We start from the raw sequence: 11,394 nt of genomic DNA on the forward strand, positions 1-11,394 counted from the left end.
ACCTTCACACCCCAAAGATATGGGCTTGCAGGGGTATCAACCAGAGTCTAGCTTGAACTTCCAGGTGTGCATGTGCCTCATTCCCTGGCAGCTGGATCGGATTGCCAAAGGAAGGGCATTAATTGAAAATAATTGGTTTGATGGATGCTTCTGGGCTCATAGCTCAGACTGTAGAACATGAGCCTTTATAAGCACCACACAGCTGGTTCCCAGGAATTACACCAAGGGCGTCGGATGTACGGAAGGATCAAGAGACAAAGATAAAAGGAAAGAAAAGAAAAGACTTCTCTTGACTGTAAAATTCCTTACCTGTCCTGTGCTATGATCTATGAAGCTATCGGGATGATCATGTGATAGAAGGCATGCCTGGGTGGTGATCTGTCCATGGATGCTCAGGTCTTCAGTGAAGGGAAGCTGATATTCCCTGTTCATCTGAGTCCTGGCCCAAGTCATGATCGTTAGAAGGGAAAACACTCTCTACTGACATGGAGATGCCAGTTGTTGCTTCAAGTCTAATTTCTGGCCTGTAAACAAAGCTTGCAAGAATAAGCAACTCCGCATGTGTGAGTCAGCTAATTAATCTGACTTACTTAGAGGGCAGCATCTCTCCCCAGCCTCTTTGGTGAAGATTAGCACTTTCCTAGGAAGTGTGAGTCTGTCAGGACAAAGGAACACTAATGTGCCCCTAATTTTGGGAGAGGAGAGGAAGGCAGGGCCAGACTGTCTTCTAGCCTTGCCTGCCCTGTGCACAGGCGGGGGTAGACTTTGCACGTACATAGGGTTCTGGGAGTGAGAAGCTGCAGTCTTCACCATGGTGAGGTCATGGTGCCCGGGGTGCAGGAGGATGTCACAGCCAAGCTAGTGTACCTCTAGGAAAGCAGGAACAAGAGGCAGGTCAGGTCAGGCTTACCTTTTCATGGTGCTAGCCACTCACTTATGCAGAAGGGAATTAAAGATGTGCTACAGGGGCCTGGGATGAAAGCTGGGAAATGGGGTGTGTCTTAGTTTCCTAGAACCACTATAACAAAATGGAGGCAGTAGTAGAATTCTCACCTTCCATGCTGGAGAGCTGGGTTTTGATTCCTGGCCAGTGTATTTCTTGTGCAGTCACTGCCTGTCTGACTGTGAAGTCTTAGCTGTTGCTATGATGCTGAACAGGTTTCCAGATGAAGATAAGCTAGAAAAACAAACAAACAAACAAACCTGGCAATCTACTTCCAAAACTCAGCCCATGAGAACCATATGGGCAACAGTGGTCCAGTCTGCAACAGATCATGAGGATGGACAGAATAAGGCAGCATTTCATTCCATTATGCATGGAATTGCCATGAGTCAGGTACTAACTCAGCAGAAGATTATAACAACAGCTATAGCAAAATTCCACAAAGTGGGTATCTTTAAAGAACATAACTTTATTGTCTCACAGTTCTGGTGGCTGGGAGTACAAATTCAAGGCATCGGCAAGCCATGCTTTTCCTCTGCCTTATGGGAAGATCCTTCCTTGTTATCTCGGTTTCTGGTAGCTCCAGGTAGCCTGTATGTATATCTTCACATGGTGTCTTCCCCCATGTGTGACTTTGTCCTCAGGTGAGTCTGTGCTCCCCTTTTACAAGACACCATTCAGAAGGGAATAATTCTAGTACGCACTCATCTCCAGAATAACTTAATTTATGATATCTTCAAAGAAAAACCTTATTTCCTAAACAACGTCAAAGAAAGATGGTATCTTCAAAGAAAGACCTTATTGCCCCAAACAACATCATGTTCACAGAAACAGGGAATAGGCCATCAATTTATCTTTTAATTTTTGTAAGTGAAGTCACAATTTGGCCCATAACTGAGTCCCACCGAGGGCCCAACTGAGTCAGACCAACAGGACGCTGAGTGAGCAGGTCACTGATGGGACAGGGGCTCTGGCTAGCCTGCCTTCTTGTGCTTCCATCTCAGATATACATTCCAGAGAGAAAGTGTCACACTGAGTGAGCTGACACCCCCTTCAACTCTTCTTGGGCTCCTTATTGACTGCTCCCGGAGGCATGGCCATCTCTAGGGTATATGGGACCCTGAGCAAATATATTTTATTTAATAGGATTCCCTGTCAACATAAACAATTTTATTTAAAAATATGTTACAAGATTCATGGGCCCATGTGAGACACAGTGATTTATTGATAAGGATGTAGAGTAATGGGTGAAGAGGAGGTACTTCCATATTTGTTTATTGTCCAATTAGTGCACGTGAAACTTCTTAAGAATACCCTCTCTCCCTATTCAGGTGCAGGAACTGTCTCTTCATATTCTTTATTGTCAAATGTACCGTTCCTGGCTAATTTCATATTTACATCTCCCACAGCGAGAAAAAAAAATAGCAATGCTGTTATTATTCACAGTACTCAGGCTCTTTGGAACCTGTTTATATGGAAACGCTATAGATCTTCTTGCCTTTGCAGCTTCCTGCACTGTACGTTTAATGTTAGTTAGAGCATTTCTTGTGATGCTTTTCTTCCTTGGTTCTCCCAGAGGTCGTTACTGTGCTTCATTGCTGATGACCACAAATGCAGGCCTTACTCAAATACGCAGGAAAGTGTGAGCCATCATTTGTCTTCTGATCATACTAATTGACTGTTTGAAATGTTTTAGCTCAAGTGTTGTTGTTGTGTGCCATTGAGTCAATTCTGACTCATATCAACCCTATAGGATAGAGCAGAACTGTCCCATAGATTGTAAATCTATATAACTGGGTAAATCTATATATGACAGGAGATCACCAGGTCTTTTATTCCACAGAGGCATTTGTGGGTTTTAATTAGCAACCGAGCACTTAAACACTGTACTACCAGCGGGGCAGATAGGACAGGAGCTAGGGCAGACAGAACAGAGCAATCCCATTTGTGCACGGTTGCTGTTGAGTAAGTTCCGACTCATAGCGACCCTATGCACAACAGAACGAAGCACTGCCTGGTCTTGCACCGACCTCACAATCATGTTGAGTCCATTGCTGCTGCCACTGTGCCAGTCTATTTCTGAGTCTTTGTTTTTTTTGTTGACCCTCTACTTTACCAAGCATATCTTTCTCCAGGGACTGGTCCCTCCTGATAATATGTCTGAAGTATGAGAGACGAAGTCTTGCCATGCTGGCGTCTAAGAAGCAATCTGGCTGTACTTTTTCCAACATATATTTTTGTTCTTCTGGCAACCATGGTACTTTTGATATTCTCCTCCAGCACTATAACTCAAATGCATCAATTCTTTGATCTTCCTTATTCAACTTTTTTGTCCAACTTTCACTTGCATATAATACTATTGAAAATACCATGGCTTGGGTCAGGCGCACCTTAGTCCTCAAACTGACATCTTTGTTCTTGAACATTTTAAGGAGGTTCTGTGCCATAGATTTGTCTAGTGAAAGATGTTGTTTGATTTCTTGGCTGCTGTTCCCATGAGTGCTGATAGTGGAGCCAAGCAAAATAAAGTCTTTGACAACTTCAGTCTTTTCTCCATTTATCTTGATGTTATTTATTGGTTTAGTTATGAGGGATTTTCTTTACATTGAGGTGCAACCCATACTGAAGGTCTGTTTATTCATTTTTCCATTGATGGGTACTTAGGCTGTCTCCATTTTTTTGCTATTGTAATTAGTGCTGCAATAAACATTGGTGTGCATATATCTACTTGTGTTCTGACTCATATCTTGTGGATATATACCATATTGAGGAATTGGTGGATCATAAGGTAGTTCTATTTCTAACTTTCTGAGGAAGCGCCCTACCATTTTCCAGAGTGGTTGACCCATTTTAGATTCCCACCAGCAATGTGGGAGGGTCAGAAGGGCCATGGTTTTTGATCTTCATTACTAAGTATTTTAAGTCCTCTTTGCTTTCAGCAAGCAAGATTGTATCATCTGCATATCACAGGTTGTTAATGAATCTTTCTCCAATCCCGATGCCACATTTTTCTTCATTGACTCCAATTTCTCATATTATTTGCTCAGCATATGGGATGAATAAGTGTGGTGAAAGGATACAACCCTGGAACACACCTTTCCTGATTTAAAACAATTTAGTGTTTCCTGATTTTAAACCCTTGTTCTATTCAAATGACTTCCTCTTGGTCTATGTACAGAAGACTCACCTTGGAGAGTCCAATGTTTCTGCATCAACTGGAAGCAAGGGATGATATGGAAACAAAGGACCCATTGGTGTTGTGGAGCAACAACTTTGAAAATCCTGAGGGAATGGTGAGGCCAGCCCTGGAGCACTGCCTATAGATGGCATAGTGCTTAGAAGGGTATGAGGCCCCATCCTGAATACTGTAGACTGGAAGCAGCAGTGGGCCAGCCCCAAGGTACCATCTACCTATGTGGTTCAGATTCAAGGCTTGGGGTAGTTATCGGTAGCTAAGAACCCTGAACTCGTGTCTGATGGGAATGTGAGTCCATATGTCAGCATGTTCTAGGGGCTCAGTCTCATGCAATTCTACAAAGGAACTACCACTCTGACCTGTGGAGTGATTTGCTAATTGTTATGGGATTGTGTTTCTCAAAGTATATACTGAAATTCTAATGCCTGGAAATAAGACCATGTTTAGAAATAAGGGTTTTCTTTTGTTATGATAGTGAAGTTATACCAGAGTTGTTAGGTGCTGTGAAGTTGATATTCCAATCATAGCAACCCCATGTGACAGCAGAACTGCCACATAAGGTTTTCTAGGCTGTGATCTTGATGGAAGCAGATTGCTAGGTCTTTTTGCCTGGACAGCCACTGGGTCACAGTTAGCAACTGACTTCTTAACAGTTTTGTCACCAGGGCTCCTTACCAAAGTAGGATGGGTCCTAAACCTAATCACTTATAAGATCGAAAAAAAGCAGACTAGACACAGAGAGAAGACAAATGTTACAGAATGACAAGGCACACCAAGGAATGATGACAGACATCAGCAACGAAGAGAGAGGCTCATAGAAGGCATCCCAGATTTGGACTTTTAACTCCCAGGACTGTGAGAAATGCATTTCTGTTTTTTGAAGTCAGCCACTTGTGGTGTAACATTTCTGTTATGGCACCACTAGGTAACTAAGGTATTTGTTAAACATGGGACCTTGGGACAACCTAGTAGACACAGGTCCTGGAGCTTCTTGGGGCAGCTGATGGGCCCCTGAGGCAGGGTAGAGGTTTAGAGAGTGCCTGGAAGGAGAGCCCAGTGCCCACATGGGTATGATAAGAGAATCTACTTTAGGCACACTGTTTTCCTTGCTGTTCTGGTATGTGCCAGGCAGTCTTCTAATGCACAGTTCCATTTCCTGGAATTCATAAGAGGTATAGAAAAGCCTAGTTCCTCCACTGCGAGGAGAGGTGTTCAACCCACATAAAACAAACCAGAGTGCAATTGGTCAGGTGGAAATGCTTGAATGATGAAGAGTGATGCTGGCTAGAGGTGGTCAAGAGGGTTCCAGGGTGCAATTTTATTTTCATACCTTAAAATTTCTTATTTTAAAATAAATGTAGACCTACAGCAAAGTTGCAAAGACGGCACTGAAATGTCCCACATGCCCTTCACCAAGTCTCCCCAGATGTTAACATCTGACACAACCAAAGAACAAGAATTGAGACCAGGAAATTAACATTGATACATGTTGTTGTTATGTTAGTTGCCATGGAGTGAACTCTGAATCATGGCCTCCTCATGTTCAACAGAATGAAACATTGCCTGCATCATCTTCATGATCTTTACTGGTGTACTTCAGTTCACTGTTGTATATTTTTGTGCACCTTCCAACCTAGGGTACTCTTCTTGCTGTACTGTATCAGACAGTATTTTGCTGTGACCGATAGAAGTTTCATTGGATAATTTTTAGAAGTAGACTAACAGGCTTTTCTTCCTAGTTTATCTTAGTCTGAAGATCCACTGAAACCTGTCCACCATGAGTGACCCTGCTGTAACTTGAAATAGTGGTTACATAAATTCCAGCATCATAGCAACATGAAAGCCATCACTGTATAACAAACTGACAGGTGGATGGTGGGAAACAATGTTACAATAAAATTCTTCTAGTGAATCTCCAGACCATGTTTGAATTTTGCCAGCTTTCCCATTAGAATCCCTTTTCTGGTTCAGGATTCCATCCCAGACACCACATGGCATTTAGTTGTCCTATCTCATTGGCCGACTTCAGTCCGAGACAGTTCCTCAGCCTGTCCTTCATGGCCTTGATACCTAGGAGGACCGGCCAGTTCTTTTGTAGAATGTGCCTTGATTTGGATTTGTTTGAGGTCTTTTCATAACTAGATAAGGGTTGTGCATTTTTTGTCAAGAACACGGCAGGAGCAGTGCATATCAGTAAATGATATCAGGGAGTATGAGATGCCGAATTCTCTTAATATAGATGGGGATAACCTTGGTCATCTGACTAAGGTGTTGTCTGCTGAGAGTAAATTTAGTGTTTTCCCTTTTGGAATTAATAACTATCTCATGAGGAGGTACTTTGAGATTATGCCAATATTCTCTTTCCCATCATGCTTTCACCCACTAATTTTAGCTTCCACCGATGAATGTTCTACATTTACTATTTGGGTTTCTCTCTCATTTATTTATTATTCAGTTATTTATGCCAGCATGGACCCATGGATATTTATTTTATTCTGAGGGTTAAAATCCAGTACTGTCATTATTTAAGTTTTGGCTCAAAGGATCCCTGATTTGGCCATTGAGAGTACTTTCAAGTTGGAGCCTCTGTCCTTTCAACATGCTTGGAGTACAATTTTATGTAAGGTGGTGAGGAATCCTCTCTGAAGGGAACATTGTGTGAACCTGCTTTGAAGGAGGGAAGTGCTTGCTCTTAGGAACAGCCTGGGTGGGCATGTCTTTACCTGCTCTAACTACTAGTGAAAAGCTCAGGTTTGGCTGTATGGCCATGACTCAAGACCTCTGTGCCTGTGGTTTCTGGTAGGCGAGGGTTTGGGGTGGAAGATATTGGACATCTATGTGATGTTACCATTTATATCTCAGACTCTGTACTGTCACTCTGTGTGACACGGGGTGGCTCTGGTCCCCTTGAGGAACAGGACCCCATTGGGAACCTACTCCTACATGTCTGCATCCCCCAAGTCCCCTGCAGTGTCCAGTGATGGAGGTTTCAGATGCAGTGCATTTGGTCATTGCAAGCTCCTGTCTCTCATAAAGACACTGGTCATTGGATTTAGGCTCACCCAGGACATCCAGGATGACCTCATTTACAGGCCCAGCCATCTAGGGAACTGAGGGCTTCTGATGACCCACAGAGGAACTAGGGCTTTTGTGGGCCTGTTTCTGTGGATCTGAGTCAGGCCACGGACCCCAGGTCACCCAGTGGGATTGCCGATGCTGCGACCCAGCCCCTCATCCTGATTCAGTACCAGACAGGTGAGGACACAAGGGCACGAAGATGGGGTAACATCTGAAGGCCTGCAGAGTAGCTTGGCTACGGCCCAGAGAACTGGCCTTCCCAGCCCTGTCTCTTCCCATAAATAAACCAGAGAAGATCCCTCATCAGATGGCATGGCCTGGTTTTTGTTGTGGGAAATCTGGACTAGAAGGGGCAGTGAGGAGCTCAGGGCCTTGGAAGGGCTGCCCATGTGGAAGCTGCAGACGGGCAGTGGGCAGAGGACAGTCAGCGGTCAGCTTGTCCCGGATTCCACAAGGGCTCCAAAGATTCAGCAGGAGTGGCTGGTTTGAAGGAAACTGAAGGCCAGGTACCTGTGAAGCTCGAGATGCCTGAGATATGCCACAGGGACACAGGGAGGCCAACAGCCTATGGCAAGAAATGTGGACCAAAGTCCAGAGTCTGAGAAAAGACTCAGGCATTGTGTGCAGGGACAGCATTCACTGAGTCCTACCACCACCTTTGTGGTACTTCATTGCTCGTCGGGGACACTGAGGCTGAGGAAGATGACCGGCTGACCCCTTGCTGCACAGTGGGTGGTTTGCATCTACCTGTGTTTTTGGGCACCTCTGAGGGGCACAGTCAATGGGCAGTGTCTTCTCACCCTTATAGTCCTAGCATGTTTCCTCCACACTTCTTCAATCACAGCCCAGCATTGCTGTTTGCTGTAGTCGTCTTTATGACCCAGCCTGCCCTACAAAGTGTGTGTTAAAGGGATTCCTACTTGAGGTCGAGGCCTCCAAGTGTGGCTGGCTGCCTGAAGCTTCCTGGGCAGCTACCCAGCTAGCTTCCAGGCAACTGGGCTATGTAAGCCCTTGGGAGTGCTGTCCCCTTAGCCCGTCTAGGCCTTCTGGAGGAACATCCATATGGAGCAGAACCTGCATTCAGGCCCTGGGTCAGGGTATGCTCTCTGTGCAGCCCCAGGAGGGCACTACATTCTGTTTAGGCTGTGCTGAGACCTAGAGTTCCAGTCTGTCTGCCAGAAACTAATAGAATGAGCCTTGGCATGGCCCAGAAAATGTTGTGTGTGGCAGTCTTTGGCCTGGAGTCCTTGCCATCCTCTAGGGACAAAGCCAGCCTCTTCTTAAGAATGGAGAGTGCTGCCTGAAACTGGATCCACATATGGACTCTAGAGTGGAGCCAGGGTGGTCTCCAGGGTGCCATGCAGAGAACTTGAGTCAGGGTGGAAGGTTGGGTCCTATATTAGTTTTCCTAGGGCTGCCGTAGCAAATGACCACAAACTGGGTGGTTTACAATAACAGACATTTATTTTCTCAAGATTCTGGAGGCCACGTGTCAGCAGGGCCTACTCATTAGTACGTGCTAGGGGAGAAACCCTCCTTGTCTTTTCCAGCTTCCAGTCACTCTAGTCATTCCTGGGCTTGTGGTTGTGGAACTCTAATCTCTACTTCTGTCTGCAGATGCCCTTTTCTCCTGTGCTTCTCAGTTTCATCTCTTCTGTCTCTCATAAGGACACTGGTCATTGGATTTAGGCTCACCCAGGACATCCAGGATGACCTCATTTTGAGAACCTTAATTATATCTGCAAAACCCCCCTTTCCTTCAGCCATAAAGAGAAATTAAGTCCTGGAATGAACCTTGAAAACATTATGCTAAATGAAATAAGTCAGGCACCAAAGGACAAGTATTGTGTGATCGTATGTATAGGAAATATTTAGCAAACATGTGAGTCAGAATTAACTTGATGGCAGTGGTTTGGTTTGCTTTTGGTATTTTGTTATTGTTGTTAAGTGCTGTTGAATTGGTTCCGACTCATAAAGAGCCTGTATAGGGTACCTGAGGAGGGACTGGGTGGGTTTGAACTGCTGACCTTGCTGTTCAAACTGACCTTGCAGTTCAGTGCATCATCCTGCAGTGTCACACCAGGACTCCAATTTTGATAAGTTGTTGTTGTTAGGTGCATCGAGTCGGTACTGACTCATTGAGAGCCAATGCAAAACAGAATGTAACACTGCTCAGTCTTTCGCCAACCTTACAATTATTGCCATGCTTTAGTCCATTGATGCTGCCACTGTGCAAATCCATCTCATTGGGGTCTCCTTCTTTTTCTCCAACCCTCCACATTATCAAACATGATGTCCTTCTCCAGGGACTGGTCCCTCCTGATAATATGTCGGAAGTATGAGAGATAATGTCTGGCCATCCTGGCCTCCAAGGAGCATTCTGGATATATTTCTTCCAATACAGATCTGTTTGTTCTTTTGGCAGTCGATTGTACTTTTAATATTCTCCTCCAACACCATAACTTAAGCACATCAATTCTTCTATGGTCTTCCTAATTCTCTGCCCAACTTTCACATGCATATGAGGTTATTGAAAATACCATGGCCTGAGTCAGCTACACCTTAGTCTTCACACTGACAGTTTTGCTCTTGAACACTTTAAAGGGGTCTTTTCCAGCAGATTTGCCAAATGCAATATGTCATTTGATTTCTTGACTGTTGCTTCCATCAGTGTTGATGAGTTTTTGTCAACTTCAATCTTTTCTATATTTATATGGATGTCTCTTATTCATTTAGTTGTGAGGATTTTTATTTTCTTTCCACTGAGGTGCAGCCCATACCAAAGGCTGTGGTTTTTGATCTTCATCAATGAGTATTTTAAGTCCTCTTCACTTTCAGCAAGCAAGGTTGTATCATCTGAATATCTCAGCTTGTTAATGAGTCTTACTCCAATAGTGATACCATGTTTTGCTTCATGTAACCCAGCTCCTTGTATTCTTTGCTCAGCATACAAATTGAATAAATATGGTGAAGGACTATAATCCTGGCACAGACCTTTCCTAATTTTAAACCATTTGGTGTTCCCTTGTTCAGTTTGAACAACTGCCTCTTGTTCATGTACAGGTTTCTCAAGAGCACAATTAAGTGTTCCTGAATACCCGTTCTCCACAATGCTGTCTGTAGCTTGTCATGATCCACACCATTGAACTCCTTTGCGTAGTCAATAAAGCACAGGTAAATATCTTTCTGGTATTCTCTGCTTTCAGCTAAGATCCATCTGACGTCAGCAGTAATATCCCTTGTTCTATGTCCTCTTCTGAATCTGTCTTGAACTTCTGGAAATTCTCTATCAATGCATGGTTGCAACCATTTTGATATTATCTTTAGCAAAATTGTACTTGCACGTGATATTAATGATGTTGTACGATGATTTCCGCATTCCATTAGGTTGCCTCTCTTTGGAATAGGCACAAATATGGATCTCTTACAGTCAATTGGCCAGGCAGTTATCTTTCAAATTTCTTGGCATAGATGAGTGAGTGCCTCCAGTTCTGCATCAGTTTGTTGAAAATTTTCAGTTTGTATTCCATTGATTCTTGGTGCCTTGTTCTTTTCCAATGCCTTTAGTATACCTTGGACTTCTTCCTTCAGTATCATTGGCTCTTGGTTGTATGCTACCTCTTGAAATGGTTGAGCATTGACCACTTCTTTTTGGTACAGTGACTCAGTGTATTCCTTTCATCTTCTTTTGATGTTTTCTGAATTATTTAATATTTTGCCCATGTGTGTTATTGCTAAGTGCTATGCAATAGCTTCTGACTCTTAGCCACCCTTTACAGGGTTTCAATCGAGCGACTGGTGAGTTTGAATGGTGAATCATTCACTTCAAACTGACCCTGTGGTCCAGCACATTGTCCTGCTGTGCCACACCAGGACTCCATTTTACCCATAGAATCCTTCAATATTTCAAGTTGAGGCTTGAATTTTTTGTTCAGTTCTCTCAGCTTGAGAAATGCTTAGCGTGCATTTCCATTTTGGTTTTCTAACTCCAGGTGTTTTCCCATTTTGTTATAATATTTGGCTTTGTCTTCTCAATCTGACCTTTGAAATGTCCTGTTTGGCTCTTTTACCTCCTCATTTCTACCATTTGTTTTAGCATCTCCATGCTGGAAAGCTAGTTTCAATGTCTCTCCTGACATCCTTTTTGGTCTTTTCCTTCTTTCTTGTCTTCTTAATG

At 43.7% G+C, this 11,394-nt stretch overlaps 1 protein-coding gene and 1 pseudogene across 1 annotated transcript in view; both read left to right on the top strand.

The window, feature by feature from the left end:
* ADAMTS2 (ADAM metallopeptidase with thrombospondin type 1 motif, 2) overlaps positions 1-11,394 on the top strand; it is a 363,960-nt gene that overhangs the window by 106,476 nt on the left and 246,090 nt on the right. The gene's annotated exons all lie outside the window — the stretch shown is intronic.
* LOC102830549 overlaps positions 1-11,394 on the top strand; it is a 133,784-nt pseudogene that overhangs the window by 104,268 nt on the left and 18,122 nt on the right.

Source organism: Chrysochloris asiatica, unplaced genomic scaffold (genome assembly GCF_000296735.1).
Source record: "Chrysochloris asiatica unplaced genomic scaffold, ChrAsi1.0 scaffold00279, whole genome shotgun sequence".
Taxonomy (NCBI): Eukaryota; Metazoa; Chordata; class Mammalia; order Afrosoricida; family Chrysochloridae; genus Chrysochloris; species Chrysochloris asiatica.